Genomic DNA, 24,877 nt, shown 5'->3' on the forward strand with positions numbered 1-24,877 from the left:
AGTTGGGTGTGGAGAGAGAGAAAGAGAGTAATGATCATCTCGTGGCGTGCACTTCCATTATATTTTCCCCTCTAAGTACAGTCCCTCGGGGACACGATCAAAAGGGGACTACCCGCGTGGCTGTAGCGCAGCAAAAGAGTAGACATTCTCCCCCCTCCACCCGCCTCCTCCTTCCCCTCTTACGCCCTCCCCTCCATCCCCCTTGCCACCATCGTATTGAATGAATGAATCAAGTTTATTTATGCTCTGGGTTTCCTCATAAAAGCAATTTAAAAAATACATGTAACAAACTTCTGCTCAAATAATAAAAGTGAAATACATACCTGCGCAATTATCTTGGCATTAAGAATCAGAAATACCGGACCGAAGTAAAATTACGCAAAGTACATAATGAAAACATTCAGTGTTAATCAGGAGGAGGATGAAAATCAGACAAAAATTTTTCAGATAATTTGTAATAACATGCTATAAAAATAAATTTAATATACTGAAGTAAGTTCTCACTGAGGTATAAATTAAATATTTTTTCATTGAAAATAGAAGTGCATTTTTTTAATAAATATTCTCAGGGAATTACAGTGACTACGATTAATGAATAAGAGAGATGGCAATTTTACACAAATTTATTTCACAGGCACGACGCGTTTCGACCATTAGGTAATTCTTAACTACAATGTCAACTTGCTGTACTTGAGAAAGACCTGACGGTCGAATCGCGTCGTGCTTTGTTAAGTAGAGTTGTGGAAAATAGCAATCTCTCTTATTTATTAATCGGGATATCATTCCACTACATCTCGCATGCCTCAATAACTTTTATACAGTGATTAAAACCGAAGATAAGGAAATATTTAAAACAAGTATTTGTCCGAGTCAGGGAGGGTCAGTTCTAATGTTTCTAGTATATAGGGGGCTGATTTTGATTTGAACATGGAAAAACGATATGCTGTGTATTTTCTATACCTCGCGTATTATTTCTGGAGAAGTAGCATCCACGTGTCCTTCTTCTTACATCTCTCTTATTATAATTATCCCTTGCGAAATATGATTTACAATAATACCCACAGACTAGGCATGTAGGCAGGGGGATTTCAGCCCCCGGAAATTTTTCCTCTTCGGAGACAAGTAGCCTGGGGTCACTTATTTTATTTTTATTCATATTCACCGGCGCGTTAACAGAGCATTTAAGGCCTTCACATCGGGAGTATCTAACGAGCAAAAACGTGGAACGACCACGAAAACCCATTCCCCGGATGCTATGGCAACTTATCCAGGCAAGACTCAAACCCGCGACTTTCAGTTATGCAGACGACGACTTTACCCTACCGCAACCAACGTCTCTGACTTTCTCTAAGCTATGTAAAATTGTGGACAGAGGCCAGAGTCTCAGATCTGAGTTGTGCGAATTGTGCATTGCGGTTGACTCCGTAAAAGTTATCACCGCGGCTAGTCCCGGTATACTTAAATAACTCAGATCTGAATTTATCTCAAAATCGGATAATATGTAATTACTACTTCCTTGAGTGCTGAAAAGTTGAAAATATTTTCGTTAAATCACTCCTATTTCCGTTACGAGCATGGAATTTGACAACTAACACATTAATTGATGCGCCGAAGGCGCGATTATAGCTGTACCGGTGAACCCAATTCACCCTAACCAGCCAGGTTACATTAGAACAATTTTTGTGCGCAGTTGTTTGTGTTGTGAGGGTAGTGATTTGTTTGTGTGAACAGAAGCTTAAAACTATTGAGGAGGTAGATATTTACATTGGGATTAATTTAATACAATATTACATAATAACAGGTTATCTTTACCTTGATGATAAGGAGTTTGTTACATTTTGCTATGGATGATGAGGGTGGAGTTACTTTACTCTCTTTTTATACATATATAAATATTTTTTTTTCTTTTGATTTTTATAATCTTTTATAATTTTTTTTTATTTTTGTTTTCCATTTTTTTTTATGTTTTTTTTATAATTTTTTTATGTTTTCTTTTCTTTATATATATATTTTTTTCTTTTCTTTTCATATTATATTGTCATCATCAATTGTTAGATTAGATATGTCATTTTATATACCTTTAATTAGAGTGAATGAATGACTAATTTTCTAGAAGAAAGACATAGGAAAGACTCATAGGCGAGTAATGAATTGAGGCAGTTTGTATGTAGTAGGGATTTTTGGGTTATAATCCCAGATGTATTGGAGAAGTGTATTGTGGGTTGCCCCGAGTCTGGACTTGTTTATGGTTGGTCCTGTAGGAGTAGCAGTTGATTCAGGAGGAATTGTTTCTTTTCCACTTTTGAGTGGAGAGAGGAGAGGTGTGTGCTAATGTTACTGAACCACGTGAATAGTTCGTTGTCAGCAGGTTGGGGAATAGCGGATGGATCAAGTGGAGGGAATCCGTGATTGGTGGCGGCGGCGTATGAACGAGGTAGTGAGGGAGGAAGGGGAGTGGCTTGGTTGGTTGAGTTTGCAAGACGACGGGCTGCCATTGCAGCTTTTGCCGCTCGATGTTTTTCGCAGCCTCTGTAGCTGGCGGTGTGATCAGAAGAGCAGAGAGCGCATTTAGCTGGTTCCTTATCAGTTTTTGTGCATTCTGACGACGCGTGGTCGCCTGCGCATTTCACACATTTGGGGGGAAGGCAGCAGTGGTTCTTAGTGTGACCTATGGCCTGACACCTATGACATTGAACGGGAATAGCTGGTTTTTTGAAGGTATCTATTTTAACGCCGAGACCGACGAGGTGATTGATTGCCATGAATTTAGCTGCGTCTATTGTGTGTTCAGTTATTACATGGACAACCTGTGTTGGGTATTTGGGGACTGAGGTATGGCCTTGGTCTCGCTGCCTTTGAGACGGTCGGGTGGAGAAGATTCTGGAGCATGAGATTACAGGGAATCCTAGATTTTGCAGATCTGTTAGTATTTCATTGTCATCAACTGAGGCAAAAGGAATTTGACAAAAAAATCCCTAGTATTTGTACCACCAGTCATTCACCCCCTCGAAGCAAAAACCTCGCCTCGTCCTAAGAGAGAGTAGTACGTTGTCATCAGTGGCAGCTGATTCTAAGCACTGAATGTTTCTCGGGATTTCGCTCCGGTTAAAGACTCCATCGTCGCCAACGTTTGAGGAGCACGTTGCTCATCGTCTTCAGTCCGTCAGCCAGTCTGATGCAACTTTATTCATTCCATTCGCTGGGAGAGCACCAGATCTTTCTTCAGTAGTAAGTTGCTTTGCAAGAGGAAGATGACGACATGACATCGATCGAACGACAGCTATAGAATGACTCCTAATGCTATCAAAAGAGATTGGGGACATCTCGTACTTGCTTGACACAGCACGCCCTCACCCACGGCTTCGCGCCAGCCATCGTCGCCGCCAGCCCGCGGCAACAGCCTGCGGCAAAGCCGCCACCGCAACTCGGCGATATCTCCGCCGGCAGTCGAGGACACCCACGGCGTTCTCCTGCCACACCCTCCGCCATCGTAGGACTTCCTGCACCTACCTGAAGAGCCGCCTAGGCCCTTAAGAGGACCTTTTTGGGGACTCCAACTTTTTCTCTGCAAACCAGCTAAACGGCACCCGGACATCATTAGAAGTTCAGCGCCCTCAAGGGTTTCGGCCTCCGAGGCCCTTAAGAGGACCTTTTCGGCAGATTAGAAGATTTCGCCAGAAGTCATCGGAAAGGCTCCAGCACACCCAGAGGCACCAAGCGCCCTCAAGGGCTCACGCCGAAAACCCACTGGTATCGTATAAAGACAAATTATTTTTTCATATTGGCCCTCTTAAGGACCTAACACAATCTTTACCCGTAAATTGCCACACCACTTGCCCACAAACACCATTACAGTTCACTACTCAACACTAGGTACACGCACCCGGCAAAGGCATCTGGGGGGAGGCGGGTGCAAACCCCAGGTGGCGCTTTGACCGGTCCCACATTCGGTCGCTCTCGGTCGGCAACCCCAAGGCAGAGGGCAACCTCACTGCACGCCTTGGGGGACCCGTCGGGTCCCCACGCTAGGGTACAATCACAACACAATCATGGCAGCCGCCATCGACTCGGACTCGCCTACCTCACCACCGGCAGTCCCATTCACTCCGCTTACAGACGATCCGCGCTTCCTTGCTCTCGTAAGTGAACGCGGCGCCGAACTCCGAACATTTTTTCTTGATCAGGCTGCAGCCACTAATGCCATTCCGGCACCCACCGCATATACTGTTGTCACCAATGTAAAAAAGCGCAAGGCAAACACTCCGCCTACGTCCATCTCAAATTCCCGCCCGACATCGCCCGTACTCGATGCCAACAGATTTGAGGTACTGAGCCAAGACGGTGACGATATGGATGACGAGGACGAAACGCCAGAACCCGAATCCACCTCTAAAATCCCGCCCATCTTCATCAGGGACACCACTAACTGGATCGAAAAGAGAAAAATAATATACTCTGCTTGCACTTGCCCTCCGGTAGCTTCGCTACGAAGCAATGATATCCTTATTCAATGTCAGAGAGTTGATGACTTCAGGGCAACCACAAAAATCTTGGCCGACAAAAAGATCCCGCACTTCACGTATCAGCTTAAAGCAGACAAGAAACCGCATTTTGTTATCAAAGGAGTGCCCGCGGACTCCACGCCAGAAACCGTCAAAGAAGAATTGGCTGCGAAGGGCATCACGTCCGAGCATGTAGTCCAGCTCCGCTCATCTCGGCCCACGCCAGCCGAGAATAGGCAACGAAATCAGCTCCGGCGGGACGACCCAGCTGCGCCACTTCCATCTCTGCCATTGCGCCCGCTGCCTATGTTTCAGGTCAGGCTCGACTGCCCTAACGAAAGGGCAAGGTTAACTCAGATGAAGGACATATTCGGGCTAAGCGCGAAAGTGGTGCCGTTTAAACAATCCCCGGGACCAATCCAATGCCGCAAGTGTCTAAATTTCGGCCACACCCACAAAACGTGTGGTTTGGACCCGAAGTGCTTTAAATGTGCAGGACCCCACTACCACACCGCTTGCACGAAAACCAGAGACGCGCCAGGAAAATGCGCAAATTGCAACGGCGCACATATCGCAATCTACAAAGGTTGCCCAAAATACAAAGAACTAGTCCGGCTCCTACGTCTGAAGACCGCCAGTGAAACGCCGCCTACAGTTCCACCAAACCTCGATGTGGCAAATTTCCCACCTCCGCCCCCACCTACAAACGCATGGAATGCCCGCAGTCAAATCGAGCTTCCGCCACCAACAGCATTACCAGCAGCAGCCTCCCAGGCTCCCACTTCTCAATCGAACCCCCAACCTTCCCGAACACAACCATCAGCCCCAGTTCCGCCGACCACCGCTCAACCCGCCAGAAACCCTTCCCAGCCATCGCTCACAAGAAACAGCCAACCACCACCGGCCCCAGAAAATCCTACTGCCACCACGGACTCGTGGAAAACCCACCTGAAAGCCTGGCTATCCGGGCTTATCCGAAAAATCATAAATCCTGCCGAAGGCAAGTCCCGAATGGATATTCTGTTGGAAGAAATCATCACCGGCGCCATGCTACTCGTTAATGGCCTATAAATCAAACAAAACACTCAACCACCTCAAGCTGCTATCCTGGAACGCAGGCAGCATTAAAAATAAAAAAGGCGAACTCCTGCATATCCTGCACTCCCAGCAACCGGACATAGCTCTCATACAAGAAACCTGGCTGAGACCGAACGACGCTTTTCACATTCCTAACTACATCATTCGACGACGCGAAAGGAAAGACGGCATTGGCGGCGGAGTGATGCACCTATATAAGAAACACCTTATAGAAACTCCACTCAAAGCTCCACCCACAGAAGCGCTGGAACTTATAGGTGCCAAATTTGCCACCGCAAACGGCGACCTCAACGTCTGGAGCGCATACCTGCCCCCGAAAGGACATGGAATCCATCACAAAGATCTGGATGCCCTCCAATCCATCCTCTCGACCACAGCAGTACTGGGCGGAGACCTGAACTCGAAGCACAGCGCGTGGGGCTGCAAATCAACCAACCAAAGAGGACGGAACCTACACCACGCCGAACTCACATTCCCTTTCACAATTCTACCTCCACCCTCTCCTACCCACTTCACGGCAAACCCCAATCACCCTGCCGATATTCTTGATCTCTTTCTTACTAAAAACCTTTCTCCATTCCTCCTACCGTCAACCTTACCGCTAGCAGCATCCGATCACGTCCCAATTTTACTCAACCTCCCACTCTGTTACCCAACCATTACTCCACCTCCGGCAATAAATTGGAATAAATTCACCGACTCAGCCACTAAAATCAGCTTCCCGGATCCACGCTCCAGTACCAATACGGAAGACGTGGAAAAACACGTTTCACTCCTCAACGCCAGCCTAAACCACTGCCTGAAAGAAGCAGCTTTCACGCCAAAGCCGACGCCGTTAATTGATACGTCACTCCCGTCGTCCATTCTTCCACTGATCCAACGACGAAACAACGCGCTGAAACAGTGGAGACGCACTCAGGACCCAATCATACGAAACTTGTACAAAGCCCTCAGAAATCGTGTGACTTCCGTCATACGAGCCCACCGTCAGAAAATCTGGGATGAGAAAATCGCGACACTGTCCCACAAGGACCACTCAGTCTGGCAACTTGCCAGATCCCTTCGTTGCCGTAAAACTCCTCCCCCCCCCCGGTGGACTTTAATGGCATCCAGGCAACCACAGACGAAGAGAAGGCGAACTTGTTCGCCGAACAACTAGCGGAAACGTTCCAGGACGAAGACAACTCGGACGCCACTGATGAATGTGAAGAATCTAACTCTTCCATCATACTCTGCCCTAGCCCATCTTTTTCACCAGTTTCTCCAGCCGAACTCCAATCTCTCATTCAACAGCTACCGAAGAAGAAAGCCCCAGGTCCGGATAACTTCACCAACCATTTAACTAAACAGCTTCCTCCAAATTTCCTGCTCTACATACGTAATCTCTTCAACACTTGCTACAAGATGTCCTACTTCCCTAAAGACTGGAAATCGGCAAGAGTAATTCATATTCCCAAACCAGGAAAAGCACAGCAAGATCCGAACAATTATAGACCCATCAGTCTACTCTCGGTATTCGGCAAACTGCTTGAAAAGACCATATTAAACCGCCTCCTTCCAGAACTTAAGGAGCACCAACTAATCCGCGATGAACAAACAGGATTTCGCTCCAGCCATTCCACCACTCACCAAATAACGCGGCTGGTTGAAACTATTCAGTATGGTTTCAACATCAACAAATACGTCGTGGGTGTCTTCCTGGATCAGTCCAAGGCCTTCGACCGTGTCTGGCATCAGGGCCTCCTCCACAAACTCCACTGCACTCCCATTTCCATTTACCTTGTTAAACTAATTCAATCCTACCTTACCGACCGCACCTTCTACTCCTCCGTCAAACTAGCACGATCCCCACTACATCCAATCTCCTCCGGAGTACCACAAGGATCCATCCTTTCCCCATTCCTTTTCAACTTATATATCAACGACCTACCCTCCCACCCGCAAACAGAAACGTTCCTTTACGCTGACGACCTCGCAATCCTATCCCAATCCTTCGATCCAGACACGGCCGCTGATCGGATCCAGGAGCACCTCGACGACGTCGAGGAGTGGATGCAAAGATGGAAACTGAAACTGAACCCGGCCAAGAGCCAAATCATGCAGTTTGCCAGAAAGCGAAAAAAATCAATCTCAACTCCAATATACTACGGCAACAGCCGCATCTCACGAAGCACAACATCAAAATTCCTGGGCGTCCTTCTGGATGAGAAGCTGACCTGGAGCGCCAATACAACAGCAGCGGTGCGGAAGGCAAAAAGTGCGACTGCAGCCATCTACCCACTCCTAAAAAGTTCCCACCTGGGACTACATACCAAAAAAATCTTATACACGGCCATGATCAGGCCAATCCTAACATATGGCTATCCAGCGTGGGGATCCATAGCCAAATCACACCTACACAAACTCACAGTCATTCAGAACAAAACACTAAGGACAATCACGGGAGCTCCCTGGTTCGTCCGAAACACTTACATACACGACAACCTAAACATCAAAACAATGACACAATGCCTTAATGATATGGCGACATCATTCCAACAGTCACTCAACAAAACACAAAACAATCTAATCACTCCTTTATGGAACTACACAGATAATCCACACTTCAAATACCCACGATCTAGATCTGCAATTACACGCTCGAAACCATAGATGCAATAATAGCCAAGTAACACAATAACGCCAATTACATAAAACACACCACAACATCGATTACCAGCATACGCTGAACATCGCATAAATAACTGAAAAGTTACCCTGAATAGCGTAGCGTAGCAAGAGGAAGATAATTTTAATCTTATGGTCTTTCCTGAGAGCATAAAAATCTGGATCAGTTCTATTCTTCCCTCTTCAGCCTCTCACGCCCTATTAATAAGAGATGTTGGGGTTGCGATACTCTTGAGGGTTGACTGCGGGCAGTAAAAGAGAATTTTTCTCGGGAAACTTATTCTTTCGAAAGAGATTTCTTCCCCTCAAGTGGTGCGAATGACCTAACTTTGTCCAAATATGTTTTTACCGAGGGTCGTAATTTTTCTCATTTCTTTGCCGTCTCTTAATTATGATCTTTGGGAAGTTACGGCATACGTTTTTGAGGATTATTATTGCCATCCACTCCCCTTACTTTTCCAAAGATACGTGAGATCTTCTCATTTGTTAAAATGATGGTGATAAAATGTGGATTTCACAGAGGTTGTAAAAATTAATGAAAAATTAATTCATAACCTCTGTGGAAGATCTTCATTCTGTTACATTCATTTTTGATGACTAAAATGGATTTTATGAAGCCTGAATGAAGTTAAGTAGGCTGTGATTCGATAAGTGTGTATATATGTAGGAACTCTTTCTCGGCGTATGTGAGCAATTAATGTTTCTCGGGTTCCCAATCGGGTGAAAAATTCCATTGTCGCCAACGTTTCGAAGAGCGCATTGCTCATCATCTTCAGGGCAGTCTGATGCAGGGACCAAAGCACCGGGCTGCCACATATGACTGCCCAATGGGCAATGCGTCTTGCGAGCGCCGTTAGGGGTGCGACGAGCGGGTGTAGCTCGCGGAAAATTATTTTGTTCTTGGAACACTGTTGAGCGGACGTAACAAGAGGGAATTTTTGCCAAAAAGATCTCTAAAATTGCCCGTTACCACGTTAATATATGTTATTTCCTCGAATCGGGAAAATTGAATATTACTGAGCGACCTCTAAATGTTAAGCAATTGGGCTGAAATTTTGAGGATATCCATGGAGAATGACCGCAGCGGAGAAAGCAAGGATAGAGGCCTTTGAAATGTGGTGCTACAGAAGAATGATGAAAATCAAATGGATCGACCGAGTTAGTAACGAGGAAGTCCTAAGATGAGTAGGAGAGAAGAGAAGCCTTATGAAAACCTTAATAAGAAGACGGAACAACCTTATTGGCCACATCTTGAGACATGATGGCCTGATCGGCGAGGGACAAGTGGAAGGCAAGAACGGAAAAGGAAGACCTCGAGCAAAATATATGGAACAAGTAAAGAAGGATGTGAAAGAGAAGAAATACGTAGGTGTGAAAAGATTAGCAGATAGGAGAATGGAGTGGAGAGCTGCGTCAAACCAATCCTAGGATTGTTGACCAGTGATGATGATCCATTCTGCACCCCATCACATATTTTAAATGGTATAAATTACAATCCGTGAAAAAATAAGCAACACCCTATTGCTCTGGGGTAAATAAGTCCTGTTGCTCATCCCTGCATCAGATACCCTGAAGACGATGAGCAAAGGAAGAAGCATGATGGAGTTTTTAACCCGAGCGGAAGCCCGTGAAACATCCAGTTAGAGTGGTTCGTTGTGGTCTAAGGAATCAAAGTCAGCGTCGAAACGACGGAATGCAACTGTATTTTCTACTGTATCATTCGCTTTCAACCTCGCCCTCTGTCGGTGAGGGATCAAAGCGATATGGTTGGTCGGTGACGGTTATGCCGGGGTGGGGGTGGTCAATCACGCAAAATGCCTCCCGCCGACATGTGTCGTTAGGCATCGCGTGCCCGTGACGTGAGCAACCACGTCTCCCCTCCCCACGCTTCGTTTGCGTGCGTCGCGAGCACGCTATAGCTGAGCCCGTGTAGGGGCCCGCGGTTTGGGACCCTCCCTCTTTCCCTGCTAGGGCCGCCGCCGTCCGTCGCGGTTGGATTGTTGCGAGGGAATTGGATTGGTGGGAAGACTGTCCAACCCATCATTCTAATATTGCCCCTTGCTGCGAGTTGCCGTCTCTCTTATGTTATTAATGCTAACAGTCCCCCCAGCAAGTACTGTGGTCAGTGGTGTCATGGCAAAATTAGCAGTGCCGGAGCGCATTTTCCTTAACATTTTTTACAAGTGAAATTTTCATGTTTTTTTTAAATTTCAAGTTAAGTCTGCATATTTTAATATGTGCCTTTAATATTTTAACCTCTTGCACTGGAATGACGAGTCTATCTCGTCATGAACTTTCGACGCCAAACCGTGCAATGACGATTGTATCTCGTCATCGGATTTTCATAATTTTAGAACCATTTAGAAGATCAATATAATTATTTCGAAAGCTTAAAAATGTTAAAACATACATAGTGTGCATAAATAGTTCATATTTCATGAAATATTATGCATTGGAAGGGTTAAAATGATTTTATTCGAGTAGCGATAGCTGTGTTCTCCATTTTTAATAATCGCATTTTATTTCACGGTTCGTTATAAATTACAAAACATCATTTCACTACCTATCATTTAAATGAGAACCACAGAAAAAATAAGTAGAGAAAAGGAGCACGATATTTGGAAACTTAATCGAATTGGAAGGGGTTAATATGATATATGCCTTTGTTTAATCAATATTTAAATTTTTGTTTTGGTTACGAGTCTACTTATTAGAAATTTTGAGCCACCATTATTGATAAAAGTGTTTTTTTTTACTATTATGTTTTTTCTTAACCAATGCCAGAACGGCGTTCCGGCGCGTTACACCACTATGATACCACTGATAGTGGGCGCATTTACTTTTTAAATGCACTCTATTTTCGCTGCTGTTAGCATTTTTCCTTGATATTTTCAGTAATGCCTTTATTTCAATTGTTTTGCTTAGCGATAGCTTTGACTTCTGTCTCTGCGACGAGAGGTTTTCCACCCATACTTTGCATTCACGTACATACATACATACATACAAGTTTTCGATTCCATTCCATTTTCCATTCCATGTTCCAGTTAGATATTTTATTAATACTCGAATAACTATGATGATTCGCGAAATTTTTCTAATATTATGAGATCAATCATTCAATTATGAGATGAATCGCCATCCGAGCAGTTTTCTGACTACGCGAAGGCTGGTTGCCTCTAATAGGCACGGAACATCCACATGCTCGGAGGCTACTTGCGAGGCAAGATTTCATGAGCAATTAAGAATAGATATTTTTCAGAGCAACACGGAAATAGTCTTCGTACAACCGCACCATATTCCCAGGCCCGAGAGAAAGGATGGATTAATTAAGAGAGATATTTTGCCGAACGGATAGGTATGGCAATTAATTTTTCCTCCGAACAACAAAGATCTTAAATAAATTCTAATTGGAGCTCTGATCGCGCATCTGCCATTCATTTTTTACGCATTTTTTGTCAATAGCAGGTGTCCTACCACTCCCCACCACACGCCTATTGAGGCGACCTTCGGTGTAATTTGTAAATTTTCATCCCTTTTGAACTTGTAAAAAATATTGACTTATAAATTTTTATGTGTTGTAATTTTGCGTGTTTTATACACAAATTTTGATCGCTTGTTTAAGTTGACTACACATGTCGTAGAACGTTAAGAATAATTCAAACTTTATACTTCACGATCCCTTATTATATATATATATTTTTTTTTATATCACGAGATGTGGGTCAAATGTAAATATTATTTATTTTTTCAAACTTTGCCTACGTTTCGGACATTATATTTGTCCATCCTCAGGGCTATAAAAATGATAATGTATGATACAAAATTACAACAAACTTTCTTACGGTTTGTATTTATCGTTTTACAGAGCAGATACAGATAGTGATTTGTTTCCCCCCGAGCAATGAAAAGGATCTTATGACGCTAGTTTGAAATCAAGCGCTCAACTCTAGCAACGCGCACCACATCTTTTCATATTTTCGCAGAGGTAAAGCAGTGGTGTCCTCACAGCTCCCACCTAACAAGGCAGCTTGCGGGGTAGTTGTTATTTAAATGTAGCTGCACCGCTGTAGTCCTTAAATTCCAAATAAATTTTGCTCGAAATAAGAAAAAATAACTGATAAACGAATAATGGAAACAATAACTACTTAACTCCATATAAAACATATAATCCTATGTTTTTTTTACTTAATTTTGACATGAAAAATTCATTATATGGACGAGAAACATTTCTTTTGGTGAGAAAATGACTGTTTCGTTATCTATAAGCAATCAATGCTTTACGATTGCAGATTTAAGTTTGATTGCGTCATCGTCTAGCCTAAGCTATGAGAAAGCAAACTTCATATCAGAGGATAGTGTTTCACTGATAAGCTCCAACTATTTCTATATTTTCGTAAGCAAGGACGAGGTGGCCGAGTGGTTAAGGCGTTGGACTGCTAATCCAATGTGCTCTGCACGCGTGGGTTCGAATCCCATCCTCGTCGAATTTTATATTTTTCAATTTAGATATATTCTACTGTGCCTCATGTATTCATGACTGGTTTTCTCGTCCATAATTAGGTTTCGACGTAAAACCCCAAACCAAATCCGTAACGCATTTTAATAAATTCTAGATAGAACTTCGTTGGAGCATTTTCTTTTTATTTGTGAACGGCTGGTGTCCTGACTCCCACTGCCACATGCCTTTGTAGGCGGCTTGCAAGGTAGTGTGTAGATGTAGACGTAGAAATCATAGTATCTAAACGCAAAGATGTATGTACTGGCACTTTCCATTTTAACTTTGAGTCTTCCTATTTTTATGTATTCACGAGTAAGATATGGATACTGTGATTTTTTTCGCCATTTAATCGTTTGCTTATGTTTGTTTTTTTTCCGACCCTTCCGCTTCTCGCGTAATCTGTTCTCTCCAGTCCACCCGGGCGATGAGTGTTTCGCGCAATTCGTATAATTTCGGATGAGTGGGGGGGATCTCACACTGCACCCCTCTTCACTCACCCCCCCCCCCTCCTCCTTCTCCCCACTCCACCCCGTTTGATTGCGCAGTAATTATGGACTCTCGCGGCCTTCGCTAATTGGCACGGAAAGAGCTTTTGGGCACTCCGCTTATCCCACCTTCTCAACCGTTGAAGCGAGCGTTTGGCTATTCTTCGAGCAGCTTGGGTGCCGAGCGTAATGATGGCTGACGAATCAATGCGAATACTTTCCGCTTGTTGTGTTTTAGAAAAAAGTTTTGCTAAGTGATAAACATCATTCAATGAGTTATGTTGACATGGAACATTTCGCGAATCACCCTTCCCAAATTGGACTTCCCACTTCTGTTCGTAGTGAGACCTACTTTAAATTTTATTTTCTTTAATCCCGGCCCAGATGAGGCCACAATCTGCCCCCCCCCCCCTTCCTCCGGTCCATGACCAAATCCCTCGTATTGTAACTATAGAGCCTATTTTTGTTCTATTCCTCCCTCGATAATCTAGTGTTCTTCCCTCTGACATTGTTTTCCGTATCTCCTCATTACATCCGAACTCTGTCTCCTCGCATAAAATCGTTTCGGGTTTGAAGTGGTGGAAATCGATATACCTATCCATGATAAAATATAAACTACAAATAGTAATTTCCAAACTTTGATATAAAACCCCGCCACAGACCATGGTTTCTATGTCATTTTCAAGGTAGTTTTTTTCTCTGTCTCCGCGTATCTCTAGCAGAAGTTTCATTTTCTTTTCCTCCATTTCCAGCACTTCGTCTTTCCTTTTCCCCTCTGTCCACTTCACCCTTTCACTCTTATCCACATTTATATCTCGAACGCCTCGATTCAATTTCATAAGTACGATTGAAGAAGATTATGTTTTAAAATTTTGCTCTTGTAGTTTCCGGGTTTTCACCGCGTTGTTTCATGTCTGATGACGACAGTTTTTCCGGCTATCGTGCCATCATCTCCAGGTCAGAAGTGGTGTTTGTTGCAGCAGCATCTACCACTCACCGCGGAAGTATTCTCGCAAGAGTTTTGAATCTTTGATATAAATATTATTGTAGTTAAGTTAGATATTGCGATATTTTCACTGAATTCTATGGAAAGAATCCAATACCTCATATTAATGTCAACTGATACTAATAGGTTACACATATCATACAAGATTTGGAAAAAGGGCTTAACCAGCCTTAAAGGAGGGGGGCAAGCCGTGGTCATTCAAGTTGTGACACAGGTATGGTTATGAAACCAAAATCTCGAGAAAATATAAAAGCGCTTTATTAGAGCGTAAAATAAAATTGCTCTAATTTAAAATATTTTTATTTTTATTACATGTTTTATGCCAATGTCACTTTTATTGGATTTAGAGAAAATTTGTTTAAAACTTTCATTTTGAAATAAATTTACTTAATTGCTTCTAATGGGGGGAGACAGCTGCCCCCCGCTGGCCACGCCCATGATTTTGAGCGAATTCTTATGTCACATTTTCTCAGAGCCTCTAGTACTCTTATTGGCAGCAGGTCATCCTTTCAAGTTACCTCGATGACTTGCATTGTGCTAGATGGTCAAGCCGTGATGCTTTCGTACCGCGTGAGATTTAAGTGTGATACATTCCTCTTTGCGTAGATCTAATGTAGATTGAGGTGATCGCATCCGATGCTTAGTCGCTCCCATCAGTTTTCCCAAACGCACTCCCCAGATCGCGTATTCATGCTGGGCGGACTAATGGCTGGGCGGACCGCGTGCCATCCCGAATTGATTCATCGCTTTGGCGACCTCCCTCCGGCTCTTATTGCGTGAAATATTCAAATGGCTCACGCTCTGATTTATCTTTGAAAGGAGCTGCGATTTTCAATTCTGTGGCTTCAGTTTCCTCATTTATTTTGACATACTGATGGGCAGGGCCTGTTCATACCTCGTAGTTCTGCCCTAATCAGATGTATTTCAAGGAATCGTGGGCTGTCTTAAAAATGTCATACTTTGACTAAGGGTGATAATGGCCATTTTCATGGCCAAGAGATTCGTTCAATATGGTTTCCCATTTTCAGTGTTGCCCTTTGAGGTTATTTTACTCAGCCAGAATTTTCGCGATGAAGTTTTGGTGGGTCAATTGGTCGAGGGAAAAACCGTGGTTTTAGTGGATTACGTAGTTGGTGTAAGCTTCAAATATTTTGTCCATTTTAAAATGACTTTTGAAGACTGTTGTATTGAATTTTGTATAAATTAATGTATTTTAACTTTCAGGAATTGTTTTAGCAACATGAAACATACTGCGTATAGTTGAATAGCCGCGTGTAAATTGCTCTTACTACTGTCATCGTAATTTTCGAATGTTTGACCTCCGTCTTTGGTGATTGCTTGTTATTTACTATCAATCCATAAATTATTACAATCATACAGCATGTCTTTGAAATTCACAGTGTATCCTTTTCTGTTCGAAATCATTGAATTTCCACCCATTCCGGAGGAGACCACTTAAAATTAGCAACGACTGATATTTCAGACTTCGACTCTGAAGAATGTCGTTGGTTTCGACCTATTTTCTTTATTGTGAATGGTGTGTCTGTTTTTTCTTTTCATTTCGACTGAGAGACGCATGGAGCGCGTGACAGCCGCCATTAGTTTGCAATCCGTGCATTGGTTTCCTCGGGCTCTCTCAACTCTCAGCGGTTTTAATTCGATTTTATGTTCTATCGTTAGTGCGTTCATCTCGTATAAATCGCCTGCTCCGCCAGTCCTGTCTCCGTTCGTCCTCATCAGCTCGTGATGGCTGGAGCGAGAGCAGTAGTTTGGCCCACGCCTCTCATCATAGTTTCCTTCTCAGATGCGCTTTTCAATTGACCTAGTCAGTGGTGGTACATCATGCCTAAGTATCGTTCTGTAAGAAGATGGGCTCCTCGGAGACCAGTGGAAACAATAATCAGAGATTGTACTGTGTTGAAGGCTAATCATGCTGGAGCTGTTAATGTTTGGGTTGCTGATACTATTGGAACTCTATTTGGTTTTAAGTTTACCTTTGCTGTTGGTAATGATCACAATGTACAAGGTTCATATTGGCTCACTATTTGTTTCGCAAGGATACCTAATAATGTAACCATGAATATAGGTGGCTTGGAGAGTTTTCCTGCATCTGATGTTTTGTGTTATAAAACTATTCAAATGAATAATTTTCAATCTTATCAAACCCTAGGGTGTTTGACAGGGGGTAACTTATCCGAACATGCAAAAGGACAAGCACACATCAAATTTGGAAATACTTCTATTACAATAAATGTAGAATTGGTATCTCTTTTTATTAAATTATTATTTGGAGAAAAATTAAATTGTTATACCGATCAAAATGTTGATTATATGTCCTATAAGAGCCTTTATTTGCTAAACAGTAATTGCATTGGTTGGAGACGGGTCAAAAAATGAAAAGTTACTGGTCGTCTCGTAAACCTATCCAAATCTGATATAAAGAAATTCATATAGCCTACGTTAAATAAACACATTGAAAGCTAACTTTGTCCTTTACATACATCTTTATTCGGTGCAACCTCCCGGTCTCAACACCCCCGTGTCATTATCTAGAGGAAATACTCATATTACCTTTTCTAGTATTTTTGTTTTTATTACTGTAGTATTTCCTCTTGATAATGACACCGGAAGTGTTGAACTGGTGGAGGTTGTACCGAATAAATCTGTGTGGAATAGACACAGCTATCAACGTGTTTATTTAACACACCATGTTCCACATACGAATCCCCAGACTATCACGCATTCAACGCTAACTTTTTTCCGTCTCACCCTTAGACCATATAAACTACATATCTATAGATTATATATAAGTAGTTTATGTGGTCTAAGGCTTACATCTTAACTACTTTACTCGGAATTTTCATTCCTCTTCTTCATCTGCGAACGTCTTCGCTCACATAGCTTTCTCTCATATCTCTGATTATAAATAGCATCACTTCTAGTAAATCTTCATAGGTATTGTTTTCATTCTCTTAATTATACTTTATGCGTTTGTTTCTTTATTTGACAACTTTAAATTGGCAATATTACTGGAGGTGAACTTTTTCAATAGAATAAATATAAACCACTAGCAAGTTTCACAAAGTTAGCTCGCAAACAATTGAAGATATATAAGATATTACAACCACCCCACCATTTTGAAATGAAGCCACGCAAGCATTAGTACTTACCCATGAGAGTGAGTTATTACCTGTGGCTGCGAGCATTCCGTCTGCGCTTCCAAAAGTGCCACGCGCCTCAGATTAACGCAGCCCGCCCTCGTGTGCTACCGGAATGCAAACACGACACTCGTCCCGGCGATTTCCTCCCAGGAATCTCGCGATTAATTAAGAGCCCTCTTCTGATGAGTTCCCCCGCCCCCCTCCCCACTCTCCCCCACTCCTTTACACCCCGTGGCCAGACCTTCCTCTCTTCCGGGAACCCCCCCTCTTCAACCCCCCTCAATCCTTCGACATTCCCTGAGTCATCATCATCTGCCGTGATTTTCACAGCTCATATCCCAAAGGGAGGAGACCCCAGCACGTTCTGTTGAAGCTTGATTTACTTTCCCTCTTACATTAGGGCGTACTTTAATCGGGTTTCATAAATGTCAGTGATGAATGAAGCGAGACCCATTTATTCCCAATATTTTCAATAATAAGACGGATATTCGAAACTTTAACATAATTCATCGTAATATTTTATCACACATGTGAGAAATCAAAAGTTTTCTATATTCTTATGTATTCTATTTATCTATCCAAAATTATAGCACGAATGCGTTACATACGTTAGATATTTACGCTACGTATTTTGCAGACTTGAGCAATATTGACAAATAATTTGTTAAAACAAATTAAGTACATATCAAGATAGTTTACGAACTTCTTTGGCATAAATGAAGCAAATAAACGTTGTAATGTTCTTTTTGGTAACATTAATATATTTTGCCTTGAATCAGTATAAGTAAGACATAATTAAATTAAAGTATTAAATTTAATTAAAACGTAAGGTTGGGGTTAGGCTGCTGAAAATAGTCCTTCATCGAAGACCGTTAGTTTGGTTCGAGATTTGAAATAGTTCACCGTTTGCTTATTCCATGGGACGAGCGAAATTTCGGTCAGTTGATCAGCGTCGTCGTGCAACTAAAATTGACCGTGTAAATAGATTAGCGTCGTTAGACTTTTTTTGTCGTACAACTGACGGACGTACAATTGAGGATGAAACTGTTTAGTCATAACGTTAGAGGAAATCGGATACAGTAGTATCTACATCTACATAATACCCTGCGAGCCACCTATAGGGTGTTTGGCAGGGGGTGATCAATCACCACCATGCAGCATGCATTTGGACTCCCACATGCACACCACACCGTCCAAAAAACGTCCCGTGTACTAACAAACTATACTACTATGTGCTGTTAGAAATAATAATTGAATTAAGAAACATGCATTAATTTTTACATATGTTAGTAGGCTACACTACAAGTCATGCAATCTACTTACGAGTTCTATTGCTGCCGTTATAATCTCTTATTGATCGTGGAAAAAAGACATTCGGAATCTGTCTGTTCTACAATCTATCTCTCTTATTTTATTCATATGATCTGATCTTCCGTAGTATGTTAGCGTCTGTAAGATATGGTTAACTTCGTCAGAAAAGACACTGCTCTTGAATTTATCTAAAAGGTTTAGTCTGTTTTTCAATCTACGGTCCGACAGAGATTCCCATCCGAGTTTATTTAAGAGGTCAGTTACACTAACAAGACTATCGTGAAGACCTTTCACATACCTGGCAGCTCTTCTTTGCACGCGTTCTAACTCTGTTATTAAGCCTTTTTCATGAGGGTCCCAAACACTGGCAGCGTATTCCAGATGTGGCCTAACGAGGGAAAAGTAGCCAATTTCTCTCACTTTGTCGTCGCACTTTCCTAATATTCTTTTAACAAAACCCATTTTACGATTAGCTTGACCGATTATTTCTCGAATATGTTTATTCCACGATAGACCTTTATTGAGCCTAACTCCTAGATATTTCACAGATTCAACAGTCTCTAATTGGGTACCCCGAATTATATAACTACGTTGTAGGGAGTTGTTCTTCTTCCAGAAATTCATTACGACGCATTTTTTCAAATTTAATGTTTAATTTAGTAAGGACATTAGGAAGAGAATTGCATTAGCGAAGGAGGCGTTCGTGAACAGGAAGGAGCTTCTAAGAGGATCGTTATGTAAGAGTTTAAAGAAAAGGTTAGTGAAGAGTTTGATCTGGAGTGTAGCTCTCTACGGTGCGGAAACGTGGACACTGAGGAAAGAAGACGAGAGAAGATTGGAGGCATTCGAGATGTGGGTATGGAGAAGAATGGAGAGGGTGAAATGGACGGAGAGGAAAAGGAATGACGAAGTGCTGGATATGGTTGGCGAGGAGAGACAGCTTTTAGATGAGATACGCAGGAGACAGAAGGTATGGATGGAGCGAATACTTAGCGGGGAGGGGATGTTGAAAATGGTGTTAGAGGCTTGACTTGACTTTTGCTTTATTTTACCTGGCTCGGGTGAGGCCACAATCCGGCCCCCTCTTCCCCGATTCAGGGCTCTTTTACATAGGAATTTAAGTTCATTCCTACAGTACAAAATACGATATCGGTATGTATTATTTTCTTCTTTTAGTACATTTGGTTCAGCTTCGTAAACATTCAATGGTCATTGGATGTCGGGCTGGTCAAGTCTTTTCTTTGCTTCATTCGAGTTCATCTCAGGAAATCCAGCATATACGATATGTATATTAAAAATTAAAATAAATAAATAATTAATTGAAGCAATAGAAAAAACAAATACGACAGGGTAGAATGTTAGGGAAATGAGGGAGGGGAAGGAAAAGAATAGGATTTTTAGATAGATTGAAAGAGAGTAGGCCTTACAGTGAATTGAAGAAGGTAGCGCTGGAAGGAAAGGGAGGCTCCCAGATCACTACTTTAGTACTCCATGGAATATTCCACCTGCCTTAATCGGTAGAATACTGTAATAATAATAATTTAAGCTTGGCAAATCCACTTTCGCCATACAAGGGAGAGAGTCGTACATCGGACGGTCGTTCAAATAAGGTTCCACTGTTCGTTTTTCTTCAGCATTTGAAATGAATACGTGAAAGTATGGAGTTTGGAATGAAAATGTTGCAATTTCATTCATGTATTTTAATGCACCACGCGGCTTTCGCCTGTGTAGTAACATCAGGTAATCCGCTGCTTGTGGTGCACTGTGGCGAAAGGCGGGTCGGGCACTTAAGCACATATGCGGAGTTGTGCGCAGTCTTTTCATTTCTACAGCCATGATGGAATGATTCGAACAACTAACACCGGAGATATCTAAAGGGTATTAGTAGCTGATTATTTTCTTCGAAGATGATATGTTAAGTCAGCAAAGTGCAATACTCGTTCTTTCATTTTAATGCTGCCGAAATTGATTCTCGTGATGGGTTAACACGTGCATGTTTATAATCATTTTCCGTACGATTGAGTTGCAAGACATTCCAAGGTATTTTTCTAAATATTTTAACTCGTAAATTTGGTTATTTTAAGGGAAATCCATCGTTGCAAAGTTTATCTGTTTGTCCCAAGATCTTGCGTCGAATCCAAGGAAGTCATGGAATTGATTTTCGTGGCTATTACTATTTTACGCTGCACTTTCGTCAATATTGTGTCTTTTATCTTGCACGTAACGCTGACCTTGTTATCGAAACAGTGATAGATTTCCGCGTAAATATCAAAGAACATGTTACCCATCTCAGCTCAGTGTTGTTGCTCTATATTCCATGAAGAGTATACCATAATATAAGCCCAAGATTCCTCGAAATATATCAGCTTTGCAGTCAAGACGGTTGGCGCTTTCTGATTAAATCATTTTTTATTGCGTTAGCTTAGTTTTTTCGACGAGTTAAGTTGCAATGTCGCTCTCGTTGACTTATTACTCGCTATTCTTAGTCGATATCGAAGAAAATAATATTACATCTATTACACGACGCTTCTTTCCCGCTTGACCAGTCTTATGCCGTGACCTATTGCGCGTTTAAAACTTATGCAATCTACTTGATATTTTGAAGGTAAATATAAAAAAGCCTATTTAACATTTGCCGATGTCTTACATTTAAAAATGCTCCTCAATATTTATCCCACGTAAATTTTCATGTAACCAATCGCCAGCATGCAAGAGGATCCACACTTGCACACCACACGGTCATAAAAAAACTCACACTACAACAAAAACATTATGTGTACATACATGGGGGGAGGTGTGAGTTCCCCATCAAGCGCTCATCGCTCATAGCAACACAAAACCACAACACAAATACACTCACGTAGAAAGCCAACACATGCCAACTTTTTCTAATTAATGTAGTGCATCCATGATTAGACAATATAGAGTAGGCAATGGGAAGAAATACCGATCAAACAGAACTTAAAAAAATTAAGATGATATGATAATGATAAAAAAAATGATAATGAAAAAATCCAGGGATAATGGAGTGAAAATGAAAGTGGAATGGAAAAACTATCATGCGATGAGCCGTCCTGGCAAGTAACACCAATCATTTTGTTAATAGAAAAACCGTTGCATTTCCTGACAGCACGAGGAAAGAATGGACTTTGAAATGCCTCTAAATAGAAACCTCTCTCTAAATACCCGCTTAAGATATCGATGTGAATACGCATGTTAAAACGATTTACCCGTCAGGAAGAAAGACAAAACACAAAAGATCAAGACGGTGTGATGCGTCCTCTTAAGAGGAATTTCACGCTTATTAACTTTAAAAGATTTAACCCATTAGAGCCCAATGTTGCTGATAAGCAAAATCAAAAATGTATAAATTTTCAGCTCTATATAGTAAATATCTACGCTATGTATTATTTTGTGGTGTAAAGTTGAATGACTAAATATTTATCTGACACGATAACTATGATTGAGTGCAAAATTTTCAAGTTTTCAAAATGAAAAATTCTGAAATTTGTTTTCTCTCAGAAGCAGCTCAGGGTTGGAAAGGGTTAAGGAGAGCGTGGTAGTCTAGTGGGCGGAGATCTTGGACACTTATCGAGGGGTCCCGGGTTCAAATGCCGGGTGAAGCCTTCGCACAACCTAAAAAAAATCTTTGAAGTACGAGGTGGCCCTGGCAAAGGAAGTGACCCACACACACGCCTGTGGCTTAGGACGGAGTGAGCTCTACCTTAACCTATCAAAACCAACCGTTGGGTATACAACCTGAGGGAGTAAACTTCCGATTAGATCTGGGAACATTGCAGATGATTTGAATGGAAAAAAGTTTCAAAGTTTCTTCTGAGCGTTGGATGCTACAAAATCAATTATTTACGATGACACGGTGGTTTTACGTTACATGAGTTACAATGGCTTTGTTACCGAGACAATGCTTGGCCAGTGTTTTTCATCGATCCAAATTATCGATTTATTTCGTCCCCACTCTTCTCTGCCCTTCGGCCCCTTATTACATCTGCCTCGCCCAAATCTCTTTAAGTGGTTCCGTAAGTAGATTCGCCTCCTCGTCCACCTCCACCCTGCCTCCACCGAATTCCTCCTCTAACCGAGTGGAGGGCAGGGAACCTTCTCCCAAAGAAGAGGGGGCTCTGAGGGTGAGGTGAGGAGGAATGCCACCTCGACATCGATTCATCGGATTACGCGGGGTTTTCTTGTCGATACATCGAAACATCGACAGCCAAAAAAATCGAAGGAAAATCTACTCGAAGTTTATAAACACCTTACGTTGCTCCAATTTTTGTAGTAGGGGCGGAGTGGGATAGATTCCTTTTTTGACCAATTAATGCGCTGTTAGTAAAGTCTTTTAAGGAATAAAAATGAAGATTCCTCGCTTTCGACCGTTCCTTAATAATAAATCCAATTGTAAAATACTTACTCCTTATCAATCGAATGTTCCCAAACGATTTCCCATCGAAGCGGAATTTTCAGTATTGCAGTTGCATCAGACATAAAAGGATGGCGGTATGTCATGTAACATTCGATGCATCGAATTATCGATTTTTTTCCCGAAAAAATGTGAATGACAATTGATGTTTGGAATACATTCCCCGCCGAACTGTTTCAGCCCTTTCTTGCAATTAGTAGCACAAAGAGTTTTAAGAACAAGTGTGAAAAATTTATCTAGAAAAACTGATTTCAATGTCACTTTTCATTTCTCGATATCACTGATCTAGTTTTGTTTTTGTGGTGTATTGGAAATAAGTGAATAAAACTTTGTAAGGTTCACTAATAAATTAATATGGTCACGACCCGGGTTTCGTAACGTAGTTACATCTTCAGTGAACGTAGTTATTTCTTCACCTGAAGATGTAACTACGTTACGAAACCCGGGTCGTGCCCATATTAATATACAAGTGAACCTTACAAAGTTTTATTCCTTTATTGCCAATATGGAGAGGTTTCACAAAGTAAAGCCTGAAGTCATCAGTTATATTTTGGAGGTGTATTTTCATTACGGATTTACTGTTACAACCTGGCAAATAGCCAACTTGTAATGTATTGTATAATACTAATTAGGGGTGAGTACTCTTTTGAAAATCGAAGAATCGACCCCTCGATGTTCCTCCGCCGGTCCCCAGGGGTGAGAGGGAGGTCATCGCCCCCACCCCTGCCTGCTCATTCCGCATCGCTCCCTCCCGTTCTGTCACGCTCATCCCTCTCATCTTTAAAGTGCTCCGTCGCCGTTCAAAAGAAGCACATCCCCCAATTTCACGCACATCCCCCGACCGTCTCATCCCTTGTCTAAGCTTGCATCCTCTCCTCTGTGTTCAATTTCGTGATAAACCCCCTAGGATACTGGGGACAGACATCTACATCCACGTACTACCCTGCAAGTCGCCTAAATAGGCGTATGACAGAGTGTGTTAGGACACCAGCTATTATCTGAAAAAATAATAAATAATGAATAAAAGGATATTCGTATACGAAGTCTCTCCAAGCATTTATAAATTCCCTTTATTTTTCGGAGGAAAAACGAATTCCTACACCAGACGGTTCGGCAAAATATCTCTCTTTAATAAGCGATCGTTTATGCCGTACCTAGAAATATGGCCAGGTTTAAATATGATGCTCTCAGTGTCGCTCCGAAATATGTTTATTCTTAATTGCTCCAACAATCTAAGACCTAATGCTACCTCCATATCTGTAGCGGCCTTCGGAACTAATTCTTTTAACGACAGTGCCACGCTTTCTGTTCGCCCGTAGCAGTTCTCGAAGAAACGCGCAGTTTTCCTTCGTGTTTCATAAAATTCAAGAAGTAAGGGCACGAAAGTAGTTAAGTAGCTATACTAATATCTATCTTGGTACGCGCAGTTACGATAACATAATCCGCAAGCGCTGATAAATGTAAAAAAAACTTAACTCCTGGTCCTGATGTACTATATTTGGATTATATTGCCTCAGAAATGCCATCTCACTATTTTTAATGATATGTTTAGTTACTGATGGAACTCCTAGTAAATAGTTTTGCGATTAGGAAGACGGTTTCAGGCTTAAAATATTGACATGAAGTGCAAAAATTCTTATAAAATTGTTTGAGATTTCAACTCCTTTAATTATACGAAACTTGTTTGTAACCTTTTCGTCTGGCTTCGAAGCCT

The 24,877-nt window shown here is 42.0% G+C and overlaps 1 protein-coding gene and 1 non-coding gene across 2 annotated transcripts in view; both read left to right on the forward strand.

Annotated features, from left to right (window-relative positions):
* Positions 1-24,877, forward strand: part of LOC124163187 (polyhomeotic-like protein 2) — a 404,958-nt gene that overhangs the window by 174,534 nt on the left and 205,547 nt on the right. The window lies entirely within an intron of this gene.
* Positions 12,670-12,751, forward strand: Trnas-gcu. Its single transcript has one exon. It is a non-coding gene; the product is annotated as a tRNA-Ser (tRNA).

This window comes from Ischnura elegans, chromosome 8 (assembly GCF_921293095.1).
Source record: "Ischnura elegans chromosome 8, ioIscEleg1.1, whole genome shotgun sequence".
Lineage (NCBI taxonomy): Eukaryota > Metazoa > Arthropoda > Insecta > Odonata > Coenagrionidae > Ischnura > Ischnura elegans.